Source organism: Polyodon spathula, chromosome 10 (assembly GCF_017654505.1).
Source record: "Polyodon spathula isolate WHYD16114869_AA chromosome 10, ASM1765450v1, whole genome shotgun sequence".
Lineage (NCBI taxonomy): Eukaryota > Metazoa > Chordata > Actinopteri > Acipenseriformes > Polyodontidae > Polyodon > Polyodon spathula.
In genome coordinates this window covers 45,683,983-45,700,580 of record NC_054543.1, presented here as the reverse complement: position 1 = coordinate 45,700,580, position 16,598 = coordinate 45,683,983, and positions in this window count along the sequence as shown.

Here is a 16,598-nt window from a genome sequence, read left to right as displayed (position 1 = left end):
TGGAGGGACAAATACCTGGAGAAGAAACGACTCTTCTTCCCACGGTTCTTCTTCCTCTCCAATGACAAACTGCTCGAGATCCTCTCCGAAACCAAAGACCACACCAGGTAAGGTCTCCCCCTCTTTCTAAATGCACAAGTCACAATCAGCAGCAGTGACAATGCTGGTGATGGTAGGACAGGTTTATGGGCTACACAAGCAGAAATGTATGCCTGTAATATTTCTTTATAAATCCCTTGTGTACGCAAATGGAAAATATTAAAAGTGCTAGGTGCTAATATATAATGTATAATTTTAAGGATGCTGTGCATGTGGAATTGATGTGCATTTGATCCATTAACCACCAGCATCCTAACATGGCACTGTTTGACAGTTTTAATGCACTAGAACTGTTTACTGTAGTGGAGTAATGCAATCTTTGCTCAGCTTACTAGTAAGAAGTGTGGATAGATATAGTTCTATTTGCTGTTATGAAACAGTTAAGCCTGTCTCTGCAATGGTCTTCTGAACATTTTGTGCACAGAGCAGAGCCACATGTCTGCACTCCCCTATCCCCCTCCTTTTAAGGTAATGAACATGCAGAGAGCCTTCACGCCTGGCCAGATGCTGCTGGATAGAAACATGCATAACTGAAGCCTTAGTAAAGATTAGGAATCTGGAAGAAAGCCAAGGCCGTTTATATAATGAGTTTGAAAAGTATCCTACTGTATGACACCGGAACTTCATTCCTTGGTTTTAAGGGGAGGAGGTAGAAATTGCATCTCAATATGGTTTGGCCTACATGGGCAGCTGAGCATGACCTTCTGACATTGCCTGCATTAGAAAAAAAAGCAATTTAGTCAGAATCTGTGTGGTAGAAAACTAATTTCAAGCCTTGAAAGTCATGTTCTTACAGCAGGAATTTAAATGTTGCGCCTGCAGTGTTAAGCGTGACGATTCAGTGTCCTGCTTAAGTTATTCACCAGTTTTGACAGCAGTATTTGTAATTTTTTTTATTAACCAGGCTATTTATTTAAAAGAACAGGAAAGCCATGGCATCTTGTTTGCTGGAGCTTCCATTATTGGCAGATACAAGTTATAAATTTGAAACACATTAAACTTGATAGGTTGATTTAATAATACATACATCTATGTTTGAAGCACATATCAGACTATTCATGTGCTGTGTGTCTCGCAGACCTACTGGACACGAGACATTCACAGTGCCATCAAAGGAGGCCTGAAGGTATGTTTAATCTAATTCCAGGTTTGAGCAATCTCAAGAGGATTGAGATGGACTCTTGCAGGGTTGGATCTCTCTCTCTCTCTCTCTCTGTCATGAACAACTTGAACAGTAATGTAACATTAACAGTACTAACATCAATAAAACAATAAAACAAGACATTATAGTCGCAGCTTGTGACACTAGTAAAATACATTTACTCGCCTGAAACCATGCCAGGCCAAATGAAGCAATAGTGAAAAATAGATGCTGCACTGCGCATCAACTCTGTTGCAATGAACTTTGTACATCCACAAACCAACAACAACAAACCAGATAAAACTGACGCGGGAAGCCTTCTCGCACACGTTCTTTCTGAGCAAACAAAAAAATAACTGCTCGATTTAAATTGTAAACGTACCGTGTAGTAGTAGTTTTTTTAGTAGTGTGTAATGAAATGATGTGAGAAAGGTGTTATGTTCTTTCCCTTAAATTCCCTACAGGCATCTCCACTGGGTCTAATAACCTGATGTTTGAAGGCACTGAGCTCAGACTGGACCCTACCTGTGCCATCTTCATCACAATGAACCCCGGCTATGCGGGCTGCTCCGAGTTTCCTGATATAAAGGTATCCACCACAACCTACAGTAGCTTAAACTATAGAATGCACAGCTTGTTTTGTTGTCATCGCATATTAACTTATATTATAAGCACTTTTTTCTGTTTTAATTTCTGTGTGTCAGATTTAATAAAGTTTGCTGATGTGCAAAAACTACACCATTTCTAAAATTAACTGTTGTATTTTTATTTTAAGTGGTGCAAAAAAAATAAAATCTATATACATCAGCTACACAGATGAATCGGGCCATTGTAGTTCCCAGCATGGCTGTCGATCCTGCACAGTGATAATCAGTAAGTTGCAGCAATGTGTCCCTTCTACCCCCCACTCTTGAGACAGGCCATGATTGCAGAGATTGTGCTGTACTCCTGCGGCTTTGTCATGGCTCGGCCCCTCTCGGTGAAGATCGTGGCCACATACCAGCTCTGCCCCGAGCAGCTGTCCTTCCAGCACTGAGGGCTGTCAAATCTGTGGACATTTAAAAATTAAGTTTGCAGAGGTTGTATGTTTAAAGTTGTAAATGTGTATATACTGTAGGTAAAAATATGATTAATGCGTGGGCTAGCCGTCTATCTCTATTAGAAAAATACTAATGCAAGTGCAAGGTGCACCTTGACAACCTGCCTTTTCTTTACCCCCGGACTGCTTGTAGATGCAATAAAATGCATAATGAAACCCATCATGTTGAAAAGCTGTGGGACACGGATTCATGAATAGAAATTGTCTTTGTCAGGATTTAGACAAGAACTTAATGGTTGCAAATGATTTTCTTTAGTCACCCTCATTCTCCAGTTACAATATCCAGATGCGAATGAAGATATCTTATTGCTGAGGTCTATCATTGATGTTAATCTGTCGAAGTTTCTGGCTCGTGATTTGCCACTCTTGAGGTAAGGCAATTCAGATTCAAGGACATTTCTCTTGATGAGAGCTACACAGGATCTGCTCTTGTCAACCCCCCTGTTCCTTACTACATGTTTTTAACAATAGCAGATGCAAACACTGTACTTCAGATATTATAATGCTCAAGTGTGAACAGAATACATATCATACACATAGTAGAATCGAATTATAACATCTAGGAAGCAGCTGTGCACAGACTTTGAATCCCAACATTAGCCTATACTAGCCAATGTAAATGTAACCCTTCATCCCTCAGGATGTTATGATCAGCATGTGGTTCTGCTTCTTGTGGGTTATAATGCATCTATTATGAGGTTCAATCTATTTAAATTGGACCAGCATTGAAGCCCTATTATATATTTTCTAGTTACCTTCTAGTTTTTAAACCTCTGTAAAAAGCTTTTACAATCACCCTTGTGTGTTACACACTGTATAGAATATTGTTTAGGGTGCGGTACAATGCAAGCTGATATGCACTCCTCAGTCAGAATGACTACCCATGAGCCAAAAGTAGCTTCTCTGACCTTGAGAGGGTAACACAGCACCCTGTATTTATTCTAATATAGTTAAATAATGAAACAGTACAGAATTTCTGATACAAGCCACCTGAAACAAACTGATACAGACATTTCCCGATGGCTGTATCACATCAATATCAGAGTGGTTGTTAGAAATAACAAAGTATTTGCGTCTCTGCATGACATCGGACCTGTTCCTGGGGGTGAAGCTGCCCAAGCCAGATTATCGATTGCTGCTGGAAGTGATCCAGCAGAACTGCAAGAAGATGAACCTGTAGCTGACAGACTTCTTTACTGAGAAGATCCTGCAGGTCTTCGAGATAATGATTGTGCATCACGGCTTCATGATCACTGGGGAGCCCTTCGGGGGGAAGACCTCCACCTAAAGAGTCCTGGCTGCTGCAATCAGCGACATCTGTGAGAAGGTGGGTTTTCTGAAGCTGTCACAACACACTAGATTCACTCTGATTAAAGATTCAGCTCTTGTCATAACCCTACGCAGCTTTGATCCAAAGTTATTTTTATTTTTTTAACATTATGACCAAGAAGAGCTCTCCTGCACTACTTTAGCTTGGGGTTCATTCAGTGAGAACTCATCATCGACCCCATAGTGAAGCTGCATAGTGTTAGGAGGTAGCCAGATAGGTATGTTGTTGGGTGGATTGAATGATTAATAGATGAATGATCAATAGTTAGATCTGATTGATTGATAAGACTGATTATTAAGAGGTAGAGTTAGGGATCATTTGCTCAACTCCAAAACTAGTAAAGAAACAGCTTAAACGAAACAAAAAAAAATGCTTTTAGATTAAAGTGTTGCAAAGAACGAGCTGTATTCAATCAATCTTTTATTTTATATAGTGGATTGTGAATTGAGAACATGAATACCATGCTGGACAGCAACAAGAAGCTGTGCCTGATGAGCAGAGAGATCATCCAGATGTCCCAGTTTATCTTCGAGCCCATGGATTAGGAGGTGGCCTCATCTGCTACTGTAAGGACTCGCTGCTACTTTCTCTCTTTCTTCTGTTTATTTACCCCACTAATTCCAAAAGGATGACTGTCAATTGTTGTATGCAGTGTTATCAGTAAAGCTCACAGGTATTAGGCAGATAATGTGCTTACTAAAAGAACATGGTCTCTATCTAAAGACTCTTTGTAGAGGTGATCCGAATATCTTATTATGCTATATTTTCACAGTTATAATCTCTGATTTTCCATTTTGAGCCTTTGTTATATTCTGAGTGAAGGATTATTTCTGTGGCTTTTGAATATTACGACTGTGGGTTTTCCAAGAATGATAACATGTAATCTGCATATAAAGAGAGTTTGTATTCATTACTAAAAGCCTATTCTCCCTTCAGCATTTTGAAGGTCTAATTTCAGAGATTAAATATTCAGAAGCAAAATTGGGGATTGGAGGGGCAGGCTTTCCCCTTTCATACTAATTTTAAACCTTTTTTTTTTTATTACGTTTGGGAAAGTATTGCATAAACCCATTATTTGTTTCCAAACAGATTCAATTGCCATTCTGTGAAATGGCTTATCTGTATCAGGATGATACTACTAGCATTTTCCTCAAACAGGAGTGTGCCTTATAAAACTTTACTATGGTATTTGTGCATGGTAATTGTCTACTTTTCCTATGCTTCTCCCATGATTATACTATGGATTTGCTATAGTTTACCATGCTTTGCCATGTTTTTTTAATATGTTTTACTATACCTCTCTGGGCTTTACAATGCTTACCTATCCTTTACCATTCTTTCACTGTGCTTTATTACACATTGCTATGCTTTTTACTATGCTTTTATTATATGCAACATCCCAATAGAATGCTTGTGATGGCACTGCTCACAACCGATATGGGCCTGTCTTCCCACAGGTGTTCTGGTGTGGTGTGATCTATATGGAGCCCTACATACCTGGCTGGAGACCCCTCATGGTGTCCTGGTTTAACTGCCTGCAGTTCATTCGCAAAGCAACATAGGTAATACTCACTATTACTCAGTAATACTAAAAGTAACTTGATAAGTTAAACAACAAACATTTCGACTAGACGTCTTTCTCAATGTCTTTCTCGAGAAAGACTCCTAGTCAAAATTGCTTGTTATAGTATTTCTAATTTAGCATTATTGAGTGTTTTAATAGTTATGGAACATCTTAATTTTTTGCTTACTTTAAGAGGGATGAGTAATGATGTGTATCTTCTACATTTGTAAACAGAGCCTGAAAGGGTTGCGCGAATAGAGACACTTCCCTCTTAATCTCTAAGATCTGTTACAATGCTTTGAGTAGAATCCTGCTGGGATTCATTCAAGCTGAGCACCAAGCTTCGAGCAAAGCAGCACTGAGTTAATGACTTTAAATTATTTTAAATTTCCAATAGGCGGCACTGTTAACTGCCTTAAAGTACCTTTGGGCCATTCAATGAAAGTGGTAGGTGGGTCACATCTTGGCAAATATATTGATACCTGCTTTTCGGTTCAATGTCAAACCCTATAAAGGCACTAAAACCCCAATTTTCATCTGCTCTGTAATCACCAGTGTATTTGCATCTGCAATTTGAGCATATAATAATAATAATAATAATAATAATAATAATAATAATAATAATAATAATAATAATAATAATAATAATAATAATTGTATTTAAGGAACTTTCTCCCACTTTGGATACCAAAGCTGGTTTATTCCCTGATGAATCTCATGGACTGTGTGATGAATAAGTTTACAGATGAATCCAAGATAAAAGGCATGAATGAACGAGATGGCTGCTCATGGCTGGAGGTGAGTGCAACCTTGAGCTTTACAAACTGTAGCTATTAGTATGTGTTTCCTAATAGTACATGTGCAGTACTTAATGATTCAACATCTCTAAACCCTGTGCAGGAAAATGCAAAATACCCTTCTATTAACTTTTGACATCTGCATTTCACAACACCAAATGAAAAATAACAGTTGGTATAGAATGCGGACAATCAAACTTAAATAAAATTTCCCCAGCAGAATTAACACAGAGATATTTTAGAGAATGAAATTAATTTACATGTACAATACAACTGTCATCGCACCTACAATTAAAATAAATTAATAAATAAACAAAAAAGTAGTGTAAATTTGTAATAGTATCTGTTTCTGTTGCCTGTAAAACATACAGAACACTTGATGAGCTGTACAGTGTTATTCTATTTGGTAAGCTGGTTCCCCCATCAATACCAAGTCATATTTAAGTCCTCATTTAAACTTGAACTCAAGGTATAGCTGCAATAGTTTTAACAGTCTTATCATACACTTATCACTTAATATACAGTATTTTCTATTGGAAAACCGTCTTTGTTTCCAAACATCATTATCTTTGCCAAATTTAGCATCAGAGTTTGAAAAGATTGTGAAGACAATTCTGTGATGCATGAGTAATACAGTAAAGCTGCAAGCCTGAGGCCCCCTGGAAGCTGCCGAAAGTGTGAAAGCTGCAGGATTATGCTTGCTTGGCTGCAAGATTTAATTGAAAGGGAGATTAGCACATATCTGCTTCTTAGGAAAGACCAGCAGAGCTCAGTGGTAGGAATAAGGCAAAATCTGCAGGAGAATGGGCTCTAGTGGGATATCTACTTCTCATTTTAGATGTAATCCTTCTACACATTCAATGAGATTTTTACACAGCAGTTTATATGGGAAGTAATCTGAGTGGGCACACTGACTTCTATAGCCCATCAGAATAAAAAAAGGGTATGTTTAAGTGGTATTTGTGTATTATTGTAAGAGTTGATTATTATTATTATTATTATTATTATTATTATTATTATTATTATTATTATTATTATTATTATTATAATAATAAAAGCCATGTCCCAATTAGAACCTGTAGCATCTGTAGCAACTGCACATAAATCAGTTAGAGGTGTTGTGTCTTATTAACAAATACATAAATACAATTGTAAGCATGCAATTTCATATCACGTCATATTGCTGGTCTCTGCAGTCAGATGCAAAAGATCTGTTATGAAGCTATATCATTTTCCACAGCGTATGATTCACAACTTGTTCATTTAAAGCACATTTAGACAGAAGTATATTTATAAATGTATTGCACGGAATAACTTCATAATATTGGCTTTGAAAGCGTTAAACTCAACAACCCTGCTTGTATCTGTAAATGTCTTTTTAACTTTAAGTTGCTGCACTGTTTTGAACTTATTGAGTGCTCCTGTCCTCTGTCAGGGAGCCTGCGGTGAAATGGGTAATGCAGCTCAGTAGGTTTGTTCTCCCTGGATTACCATGTTAAGTACTTTGCCTTCCCTTGTAGGGCTCAGGGAGATGGGAGTTGTGGACTGAAGCTCTGGCATCTGCCCCTGCGATTCCACGGGATGTGCAGTTCAATGAAATCATTGTGCCCACCCTGGACACTATCCAATACACAGCACTGATGCAGCTCCTGACAACACATCAGAAGCCAACCGTGTTCGTTGGGCCTACGGGCACCGACAAGAGCGTCTACATTTTTATAAGTGCCAATTAGCAGTTTAAAGGTGACCTTTCTCTTTTAATAAAGTGATCTGGCTTCCCCAGAACATATTTCTTTGCAAAGAAAAAAGAAAAGTGCAGAGCTAAACTATGCCTCCAGATGGGTGCAAGAATTAAACTTTATATTTATAATTTTTAAAGCAAGATATATGTCTAACTACATTACATTTGCAGTTTTACCATAGCCCGCAATTAACAGTTTACCCCAGACTTCAAGAGAGAAATAAGTTTGCAGTATCTGAATGCCATCTTACCCTGTAAAGCCCAGAGAGGTATAGTAAGCGTGGCAACCCATGGTAAATGCATAGTATACCCATGGGAAAAGAAGCAGCACATTAAAGAGTGCATGTTTCACTATGGGGTGCAAAGATTCCAGTCCTAAAATCTAAGGCTCAGCATTGTGTGTGCAGTAAAGCATATAAGAATAGGGATATGCATGCACATCGAGGTCCGCCACAAACACAATTTCTAGTATGAAATGTCCGTGGTCTGATATAGTCTAGTCATGTCAGAGCACAAATATAACAGCCCTAAAGCCAGTAACCATCCATATTTAATATTGAGACCAGTGTCTAGAAGTTATATCAAGAAGTTGGTTATAGTAGATCCAGTTGTGACATTCCAGCTCAGCCTGCAGACTATGTGAAAATGCCTATAGTGCAAATCTCTTCGAAATGGTTAAACCATAATTCCTGTTTGAAATGAAGGTCTACGCTGGAGTTTCTCCTGGAACGTCCTATTTTTAAGTAGCCATTTTGTCCTTATCTGTGTAACTTTTTCCTGACCTAATTAACGGTGTCTAGCACAATACCGGCCTGACTCTCAGTGATAAATGAGCTTGCGACTAAAACTGATGACAGTATACACTGGTAACTTGCCTTTAGCACTGAAGAAATTGATGGCTGAAATAAATCCAAGACAGAGATTGTGTGCGTTGCGTGTATGTGTTTTAAGCTCAATGGCGAGATTACAAGAAAACTTTTTGAGACAAAAAGCTTGCTTAAAAACCCATCTCATTTGCAGTTCCATTGATTAACCATCAAGTCTAATTTTTTATTTTGTAAATACACTCATCAAACCTCTGTTTTCCATTGGATTAGAATGGAGTGTTTCTTTATTCCTTATACTGCAAGAGATGAATGTTATGGAAACCAAATATGTATTGTTTATGTTTATGACAGGTGGAGACAGGGGTTGTATATGATTTACATCCCATGATGATTAATATCATAGGTTTGTGGCTCTGGCAGAATGAGAATAGTATCAATAATCCTTTTTATGTGATGTTGGGGTTTTCCTTGTAGGATTTCCTGTTAGAACACCTGGACAAGAATGTCTACAACCCCCTGCTCATCAACTTCTCAGCCCAGACCACTGCAAATCAGACCCAGAACATCATCATATCCAAGTAAACATAAAAGAATAATTGACAGAACAGGTACTATAAATACTTGCACATGTACATGTAAAGTGTGTAAATACATGAACAAAAGTAAAAATTATTAATAATTAAACATAAGAACAACACATAAAAAACTACTAAAAACTAATACCTACTGTAAAAATAGCAGTGTTGTTAATGGAATAACCTGTGAAAAATGTGATGAAATAAAATATGTTGGAGAGACTGGAACAACTTTATATAAAATAATTCAGAACCACCTTTCATTAATTAGAAATAAAAAAAAAGAATGTTAATTAGAATTAATATAGATTTAAAGATATAAGTAAAAATGATATCACATTATGTAGAATACCATTACATAATGTAAGAATAAATCATGGATTTGAATAGAAACAGTAACAAGTAGTTGTCATGCTGTCAAATGCCATTTAATAAAGATCCTGACAACATTTTTAAGAGTAAAACAATTTACTAGACACATTGGAAAGATCGCAGTCTGTTCTGAATTAAAGCTCACAGACAGAAAAATCTGACGGCTTAACCTTGCCTTTAAGGTCTAAGATTCGCACATGTGTAGAAAGGCTCAAAAAGGCAAACGCTAACTTATTTTCTGTGACACTGGAATGTATGAAGGGTAAGTGAACAATAAACAGTAGGCTGTCTGCAGCCACAGTACAGTCTCAGTTAAGAAGCAGAAGTGATAGTTTTAAAGTGTGTGTGTGTTTACCCTGTGCTACTCCTGGTTTCAGACCTGGCCACAGGACGTCCTTCAGGCTGTGCCACTTGTTTCCTGGAAGACATCAAGATGTTGGAGGACACACAAGCCGGTTGCATCGACATGTTCAAGAGCCTCCAGGCCTCCAGGGTCAGGGTAGTTAAGGCACTTTGGCATCGGAGGGATATATGGTGGGGTGAAAACAGAGAACTTTAGTTTCAAGTTCACTTTTTTTTCTAAGTCTTTCCAAGCACACTCCCTCCCTTTATTCTTTCCTGCAGGGATTCTTAATGTTAACTTTGTACCTTGGTATAGCGTTGTGTGATTGTGCCTCCCAGGTGGACCTGTGCAGTAAGAAGCTGGAATGAGCAGAGCAGCTGATCGATGGGCTGGGAAGAGAAAAGACCCGTTGGAGTGTGACAGCCAAACAGCTGGGGATTCAGTATAACAACCTGACTGGAGACATCCTCATCTCTGGGATCGTGTCATACCTGGGGGCCTTCACCTCCATCTACAGTCAGGTACAGAATTAAAAAACAGAGAAAAAGGAACTTAAGCCTTTACTCAGATCTAAAGAACTGTATTGTTCACTATCAATATTAAGTCAATTGATTTGCCAGTCAAGTGTCTCATTTTCTCTCCAGTTATCATTTCTTGTGGTCGTTGCATCTGGTGGGACGTGTTCTTTGATGTGACTGTTTCACGCCAGATATTTTAATATTTAATGAGAGATCACTGTGAAGTTCATTCACAGGACAGGAGCAAGGGCTGAGAGGTATAAGCCCTGGGACTTGAACTAGGAATTCTGTGCTTGTGACTTTAGGAAGATGCTATGCTTTACCCTTGGCTCGCGAAGAGCCACCCTCACGGAGGTGAGACCGCACCAATCGGCCTCCTAGGCTGGGATGCTGGGAAGCCAGAGAGGAACACTGGCATAGATGAAAGCAAGTTGTTAGTAAAGAATACAGGGTTTACCCCAGGCTCAGGGAGAGCAGTCGTCTCAGAGGTGAGACCAAATGTATCTGCCTCCTAGGCTGGGAGCATCGTTGGTGGCAGAGGGGGAACCTGAAATGATAGAGATTGTTAAGATAGATTTGGCCGGTGGTCCCCTCTGGCTCTCGGAGAACCTTCCTCTCGGAGGTTGAGGCCAGCTCAGCATGAACATCACTTGCCCTCAAAGGAAGATTGCTACAGAGGTGGAGCTGCCATTTTGAGGAGGAGGAAGGGTGAAAATGCAAAAAGCAAGACCGAGAATGAATGTTCGACCCAAGGCTTAAATAATTGATAAATTGGCTGGATGAACTAAGAGATACTTTTTTTTCAGAATCTATCTGAAGATGTTGTTAATATTTGCATTTATTTTTAAATATTTTTTATTAAGAAAGACACCTTCGTTGCACCATGAAAAAGTAAACTGAAGATATTTTATTATACCGCTATGATAATAATGCACGCAAATAATAAAGATTAGACTCCCACTGTTTTCTTCTGCTGTTCAAAATATTAAGGCATTTATTTATACATTATTATTGAGATCCACACTTTAATGTTTTTTCATTCCTCTTAAAACGTGCCTTTGCATTTCCTCTTGCTTAAATATAGATCTCAAAAGTCTGGAAAATAGGCCCCATAAGTCTAAGCAGTACAAGATGTGAACAGACAACACCAATCAATTGGAGAGAAGTAACTACATTATATTTCCTGTTCAGCAGTAGCAACAGCATTAAGATACAGATATTAATGATAAGATCTTAAAGTTATATGTGTCGATCAATCTGTCTATCTATTTTAGACTCATGTGTGAGTAGGCTGCTCTGTGAAAAAGCCGTCACATCCTCTGTTCGGAGGATTTCTCCCTCATGGCTGTCTGGGGGAGCCCTTGAAAATCCGTGCCTGGAACATTACGGGCCTGTCCTTGGACAGCTTCTCCATTGACAATGCCATCTTCATCTCGTAAGTGTCCAGTGCAGCCTGGGGACATGCACCATTGAGGAGTGGATAAAAGCGTCTGGAACAGGGTTTCAGGTTAACCTGGAAATAACATTCAATTGGGACATATTTTGCCCTAATCACTGGAAGATTGCCCCCTCCATAGTAAGTGCAATACATTTTCAATCTGTTTACCCTCTGACCCTGCACTTAGTGAGTCCTACAGTATATCCCCCCAGCTCTGCCAATGTGACAAACCTTACCGACACCGACAATTTACCAGTTAAACCTTATATAAGGTTAATGTCCTCATACATGAAAAAAAAGATGAAGACATTGAGGAAGACTTTTAGTATTACTTGAAAGATAATAAGAACACACAAAAAGCTGCAAGAGGTCTGAACGGCATTATACATTTTTCATGGTTCATCAGCACCAAGGAAAATGTTTTAAAATCCTTTATTACAATGTAGAGTCAAAATTTTTTAATGTGATGATTGAGATGATTGTGAAGGAATTAGTTTATTTATTTAAGAAATATTTATACATCATAAGATAGCTGTGAAGAAGACAGCAGAGATTAGCAGTTCTCACTAATTCCACTGCTGCTTCAAAGTCTCTCCTGATGAGTGTGTCAGTTTATACTCAGAGACAGTGTAGTCTTCTCTCTGAAGTCACACTCAAGAGAAGGCTTTACTGTTTTAGTTTTATTACCTCTGATATTAAAAAAAACATCGACGACTGTATTTAACAAACCCTTTTACTTTAGTCTGCAAACTGCATTTTTATTTTTGGGTGAATATATATAAAGCTGTTGCCGTCAATGTTTATTACAGTTTTTTGTAAACTGTTTTGTGCTGCAAGTTTTGATAAAGCTTGTCAACTATATCCATATACACTATATTAGCTTACAGTTCACCAGAATACTGGCACTTTTTGGGGAATACCTTAGATTGTTGCAAATACATATAGCTACCTAAAGTTGGACAAAAACCTACTGCTGTTACTGAAAAGCCAGTATCTCCCTTTTATTCTCTTTTCAGGAATGCGAGAAGGTGGCCTCTGATGATAGACCCCCAGGGACAGGCCAACAAGTGGGTGAAGAACTTGGAGAAAGCCAACACCCTCCACATCATCAAACTGAGTTACTTTGTGAGAACGCTGGAGAGCTGCATTCAGTTCGGCACACCTGGTGAGCAGTGCAGAGCTTGTAGTGTTTGAAATCACCTTAAGATGGCGCACTTTACCACAAAAGAGCCTGGTATAAAAAAAAAAAAACAAGGCTACTAAGTTAAGGGAGAGCTGGTGGAAATACTATAGAAACTATAGCAGTATGCAATTATCTAATGCTATCACTGCAGACAATGCTATGAACATATGTGTGTTTGTTTTTTAAAGTTGTCAAGTACTGTGGTGTTATAAATAAAATACCAAAAGCCTACAAAATGTCTATTACTGCACTTAGAAAAAAAAATGTCATGAATATTTGTAACTGTTAGGAATATTTGCTAAAACAAGGCAACAGCTGTGAAACCCTTGCTAAAACCCTTACTAAATGTTATGCATCAGTGTAATTGATGGACGCCAGCCCGTGCTGATCTCTGTCTCTTGGGGAGGAGCTGGACCCCATCTTGAAGCCGCTGCTGCTCAAGCAGACCTTTAAACAGGGGGGCAGTGTCTGTGTCCGGCTGGGAGACTCCACCATCGAGTACACCCCGGACATCCACTTCTACATCACCACCAAGCTGAGGAACCCACACTACCTCACCGAGACCTCTGTCAAGATCAGCACCACACTGCCTGAGTGGTTTGGGTGCCCCTGTCTGTGTGCACATGTACAAATATTTTAGCAGTATCTTAGGAACTGCTCATTTAATAGTCTTGAAACTTGGTATGGGCACACCATATAGGAAGTTCTTGAGGGTTTCAGAATCTGGGACTTGTGGTGTATATATGGCAAGGGAATGTATATATTACTTACACTCTAACCACTATTCCACTAGACATCTATAAAAACAGCAAGATAACCAAAATCTCTTCCACCCATGCCTAATTGTATTTCTTTTTTTATCCCAAGTGTTTTGTGATTATTCAGTCTTCCAAGGACATTCATGTTTATTCATTGTTCCAAAGTGTTTCAGGGTCGTTTCCAACTTTTTTAAACTTTTTTGACAACTGTTGGCTCCTTGGGGGGGGGGTGGGGGGGGGGGGGGGGGGGGGGTGGGGGGGTGGTGAGAGGTTGACTGCTCTGAAATTTATGATGGCTCTTACAGACATTATCATTGCTAGTGCTTAGTCAATAAAAATCTAATTATGGCTCAGCCATTTATTAGGAGGGAGCATCATGTTATTTAACTTTTCAACCCTTTCTTGCCCATAACGCTTGCAAACTTTTCATCATTCTGACAGGCTTTGCTACTTTTTGCCGGCTCCCCGTGGAGCCGTTAAGTGCTAATCAAGTTTATGTGCTGCATGGACGTCTGGGACAGCTGCTGGTCCATTTCAAAATCCTGTGAAAATATGTGACTTGGCCTCTTGTTTCATATTGTCCTAGTTTAGCTACTTGTGTGTTCTTGATTCAGGATTCTCAATGCCCCCATTTAACTGTTTCAAACTGAAGCATAAAGTTACAGATAGCACACAACTATATTTTCTTTGAAAACAGTAAATACTAAGCAAGTCTATTGTCCCTTCTGTTCTGAGATAATAGTTAAAGTCAAGTTTAATCAGTGACTCCCTGCATGCTTTTGCTGTGCTTCCCAGGTGACCCTGCTGAACTTCATGATGATGATTCACCCCTGAAGGCATGCAGGACCACCTCCTCGGGATCGTGGTGGCACAGGAGAGACCCGCTCATTTTATAAGGCGATAAGTGTGCATGCTAAATGTTAATAAACATATTCAATCCTGCACTCCTCAGAGAAGTCACACAATGAATGGATATGCATTAAGAACATGTCAGGACTCCAACTCCTAGAACTCAACTCCTCCACACCTGGCTCGGGAACTAAATAGTGCTTTCCCTTTGCCTGTTTTCTCTGCATTTATCATGTGACTTCTTCAGGACCGATGTATGAGAGAAATTGGGAAAGTTCCACATTGTATTTCATGCATTTATTATTTTTTGCTCCCCCTGCCCAGGCAGTTAAAGGAAATCGAGGACAAGATCCTGGAGGTGCTGTCATCATCAGAGGGCAACATCCTGGAGGATGAGAAAACCATCAAGATCCTACAAGTGCTGTCATCATCAGAGGGCAACATCCCTGAGGACGAGACGGCCATCAAGATCCTGTCGTCCTCCAAGGTCCTGGCCAACGAGATCACAGAGAAGCAGACAGTGGCCTAAGTGACGGAGAAGAAGATTGACGCCACACGCCTGGGCTACCGGCCCATTGCTATCCACTCTTCCATCCAGTACTCCCTAACCTGGTTCATCAACCTCTTTACCATGTCCATCGAGAGCTCGATACCAGATGACCACCCAGTAATGTGCAGCTCCACTGTAGCAGCTTCTGGTATAACCATTGATTTTAACCAATTTATATTGTAGCCTAGCAAAAAACAATTAACAATTGAGATCAATAGATATAAGTGCAGTTTGCCAGTTTGAAAGACATAATTGCACCTGAATTATGCATTGCCTGTTAGCCTGAGGGGGATCTGTGAAAGAGGAAGAAAAAAATCAATCGCAATTGTAGGAAAGAAAACCTAAAGCAACACAAAGGCTTTATAATCCCCTATACTATCCAAGTTTCCATGGTTCTGGCGAGCATTGATAATGAAATGTTGCTCATGTTTTATGGATAATTGACCATAGGGCTCTAGTAGGACTAAGTGGTTGGTAATCAAATTATTTAAGTGTGCATACTGTATGGGGATATACAAACACACTGCACATTTGTCCTATTTACTGATGCACTTTATAACAGATGTAGTTTTCATACAGTGTCTGGAAACAGATTGCAGCTCTTAGTATGGTTGCAAACTCTCTAGGAGTCCATAATAATCTGCATCATTTAATGCCAAAGGTCAGAAAACATGCATGCTGATTGGCTTACTGGCTTTTTTTTACAAACTTTATTTCTGCTTTATTTTTCATTGAAATGCATTCCTTATATATGAATGCATTGCAATGAAAAACAAAGCAAAAATAAAGTTTGTTAAAGTCAGTAATTTCCTCCATGTCTGGTATTGATTAACTCATGGTGTCTCGCCGTCCTGGGCAGGCTCCAGATCCTGTGAGATCACTTCACCTACTCTGTACGTCAACATGTGCCGCTCACTGTTTGAGAAGGACAAGCTGCTCTTCTCTTTGTGTCTCAACGTCAACCTGCTGAAGCATGAGATGATGGTCAGTGAGCCCGCTTTCTCACTTTAACCATTTAAGATCAGTAAAAGATATGTGGAGTTATTCACCAGGGGCATAGTTCAATTGTTTGGAGAGTATAGTGTGTCTTGGAAAAATCTATGCAATAAGCATCGGTAAAGTAGTATTAGACCAAAGGTATTAGATCAAGCTTGTGCAAGTGTTCTAAGTTTGATGTAGTCATTTTTATGACTATTGAAAATACCAGCATCCATGTAGCAGATTTAGAGACTGAGGAGTTTATTGATTGACTACAGCTCTAAGAGGGGTTTCTTTTGTCCCTCCCCCTGATTGACAACAGTTAATGGAAGTTCTTGCTGACAGGAGGGATGGGGCTGGATAATCCCCACCCTAACCCCTGCGCCTGGCTGCCAACAAATTCCTGGGATGAGATCTGCAGGGTGGACAGTCTGGT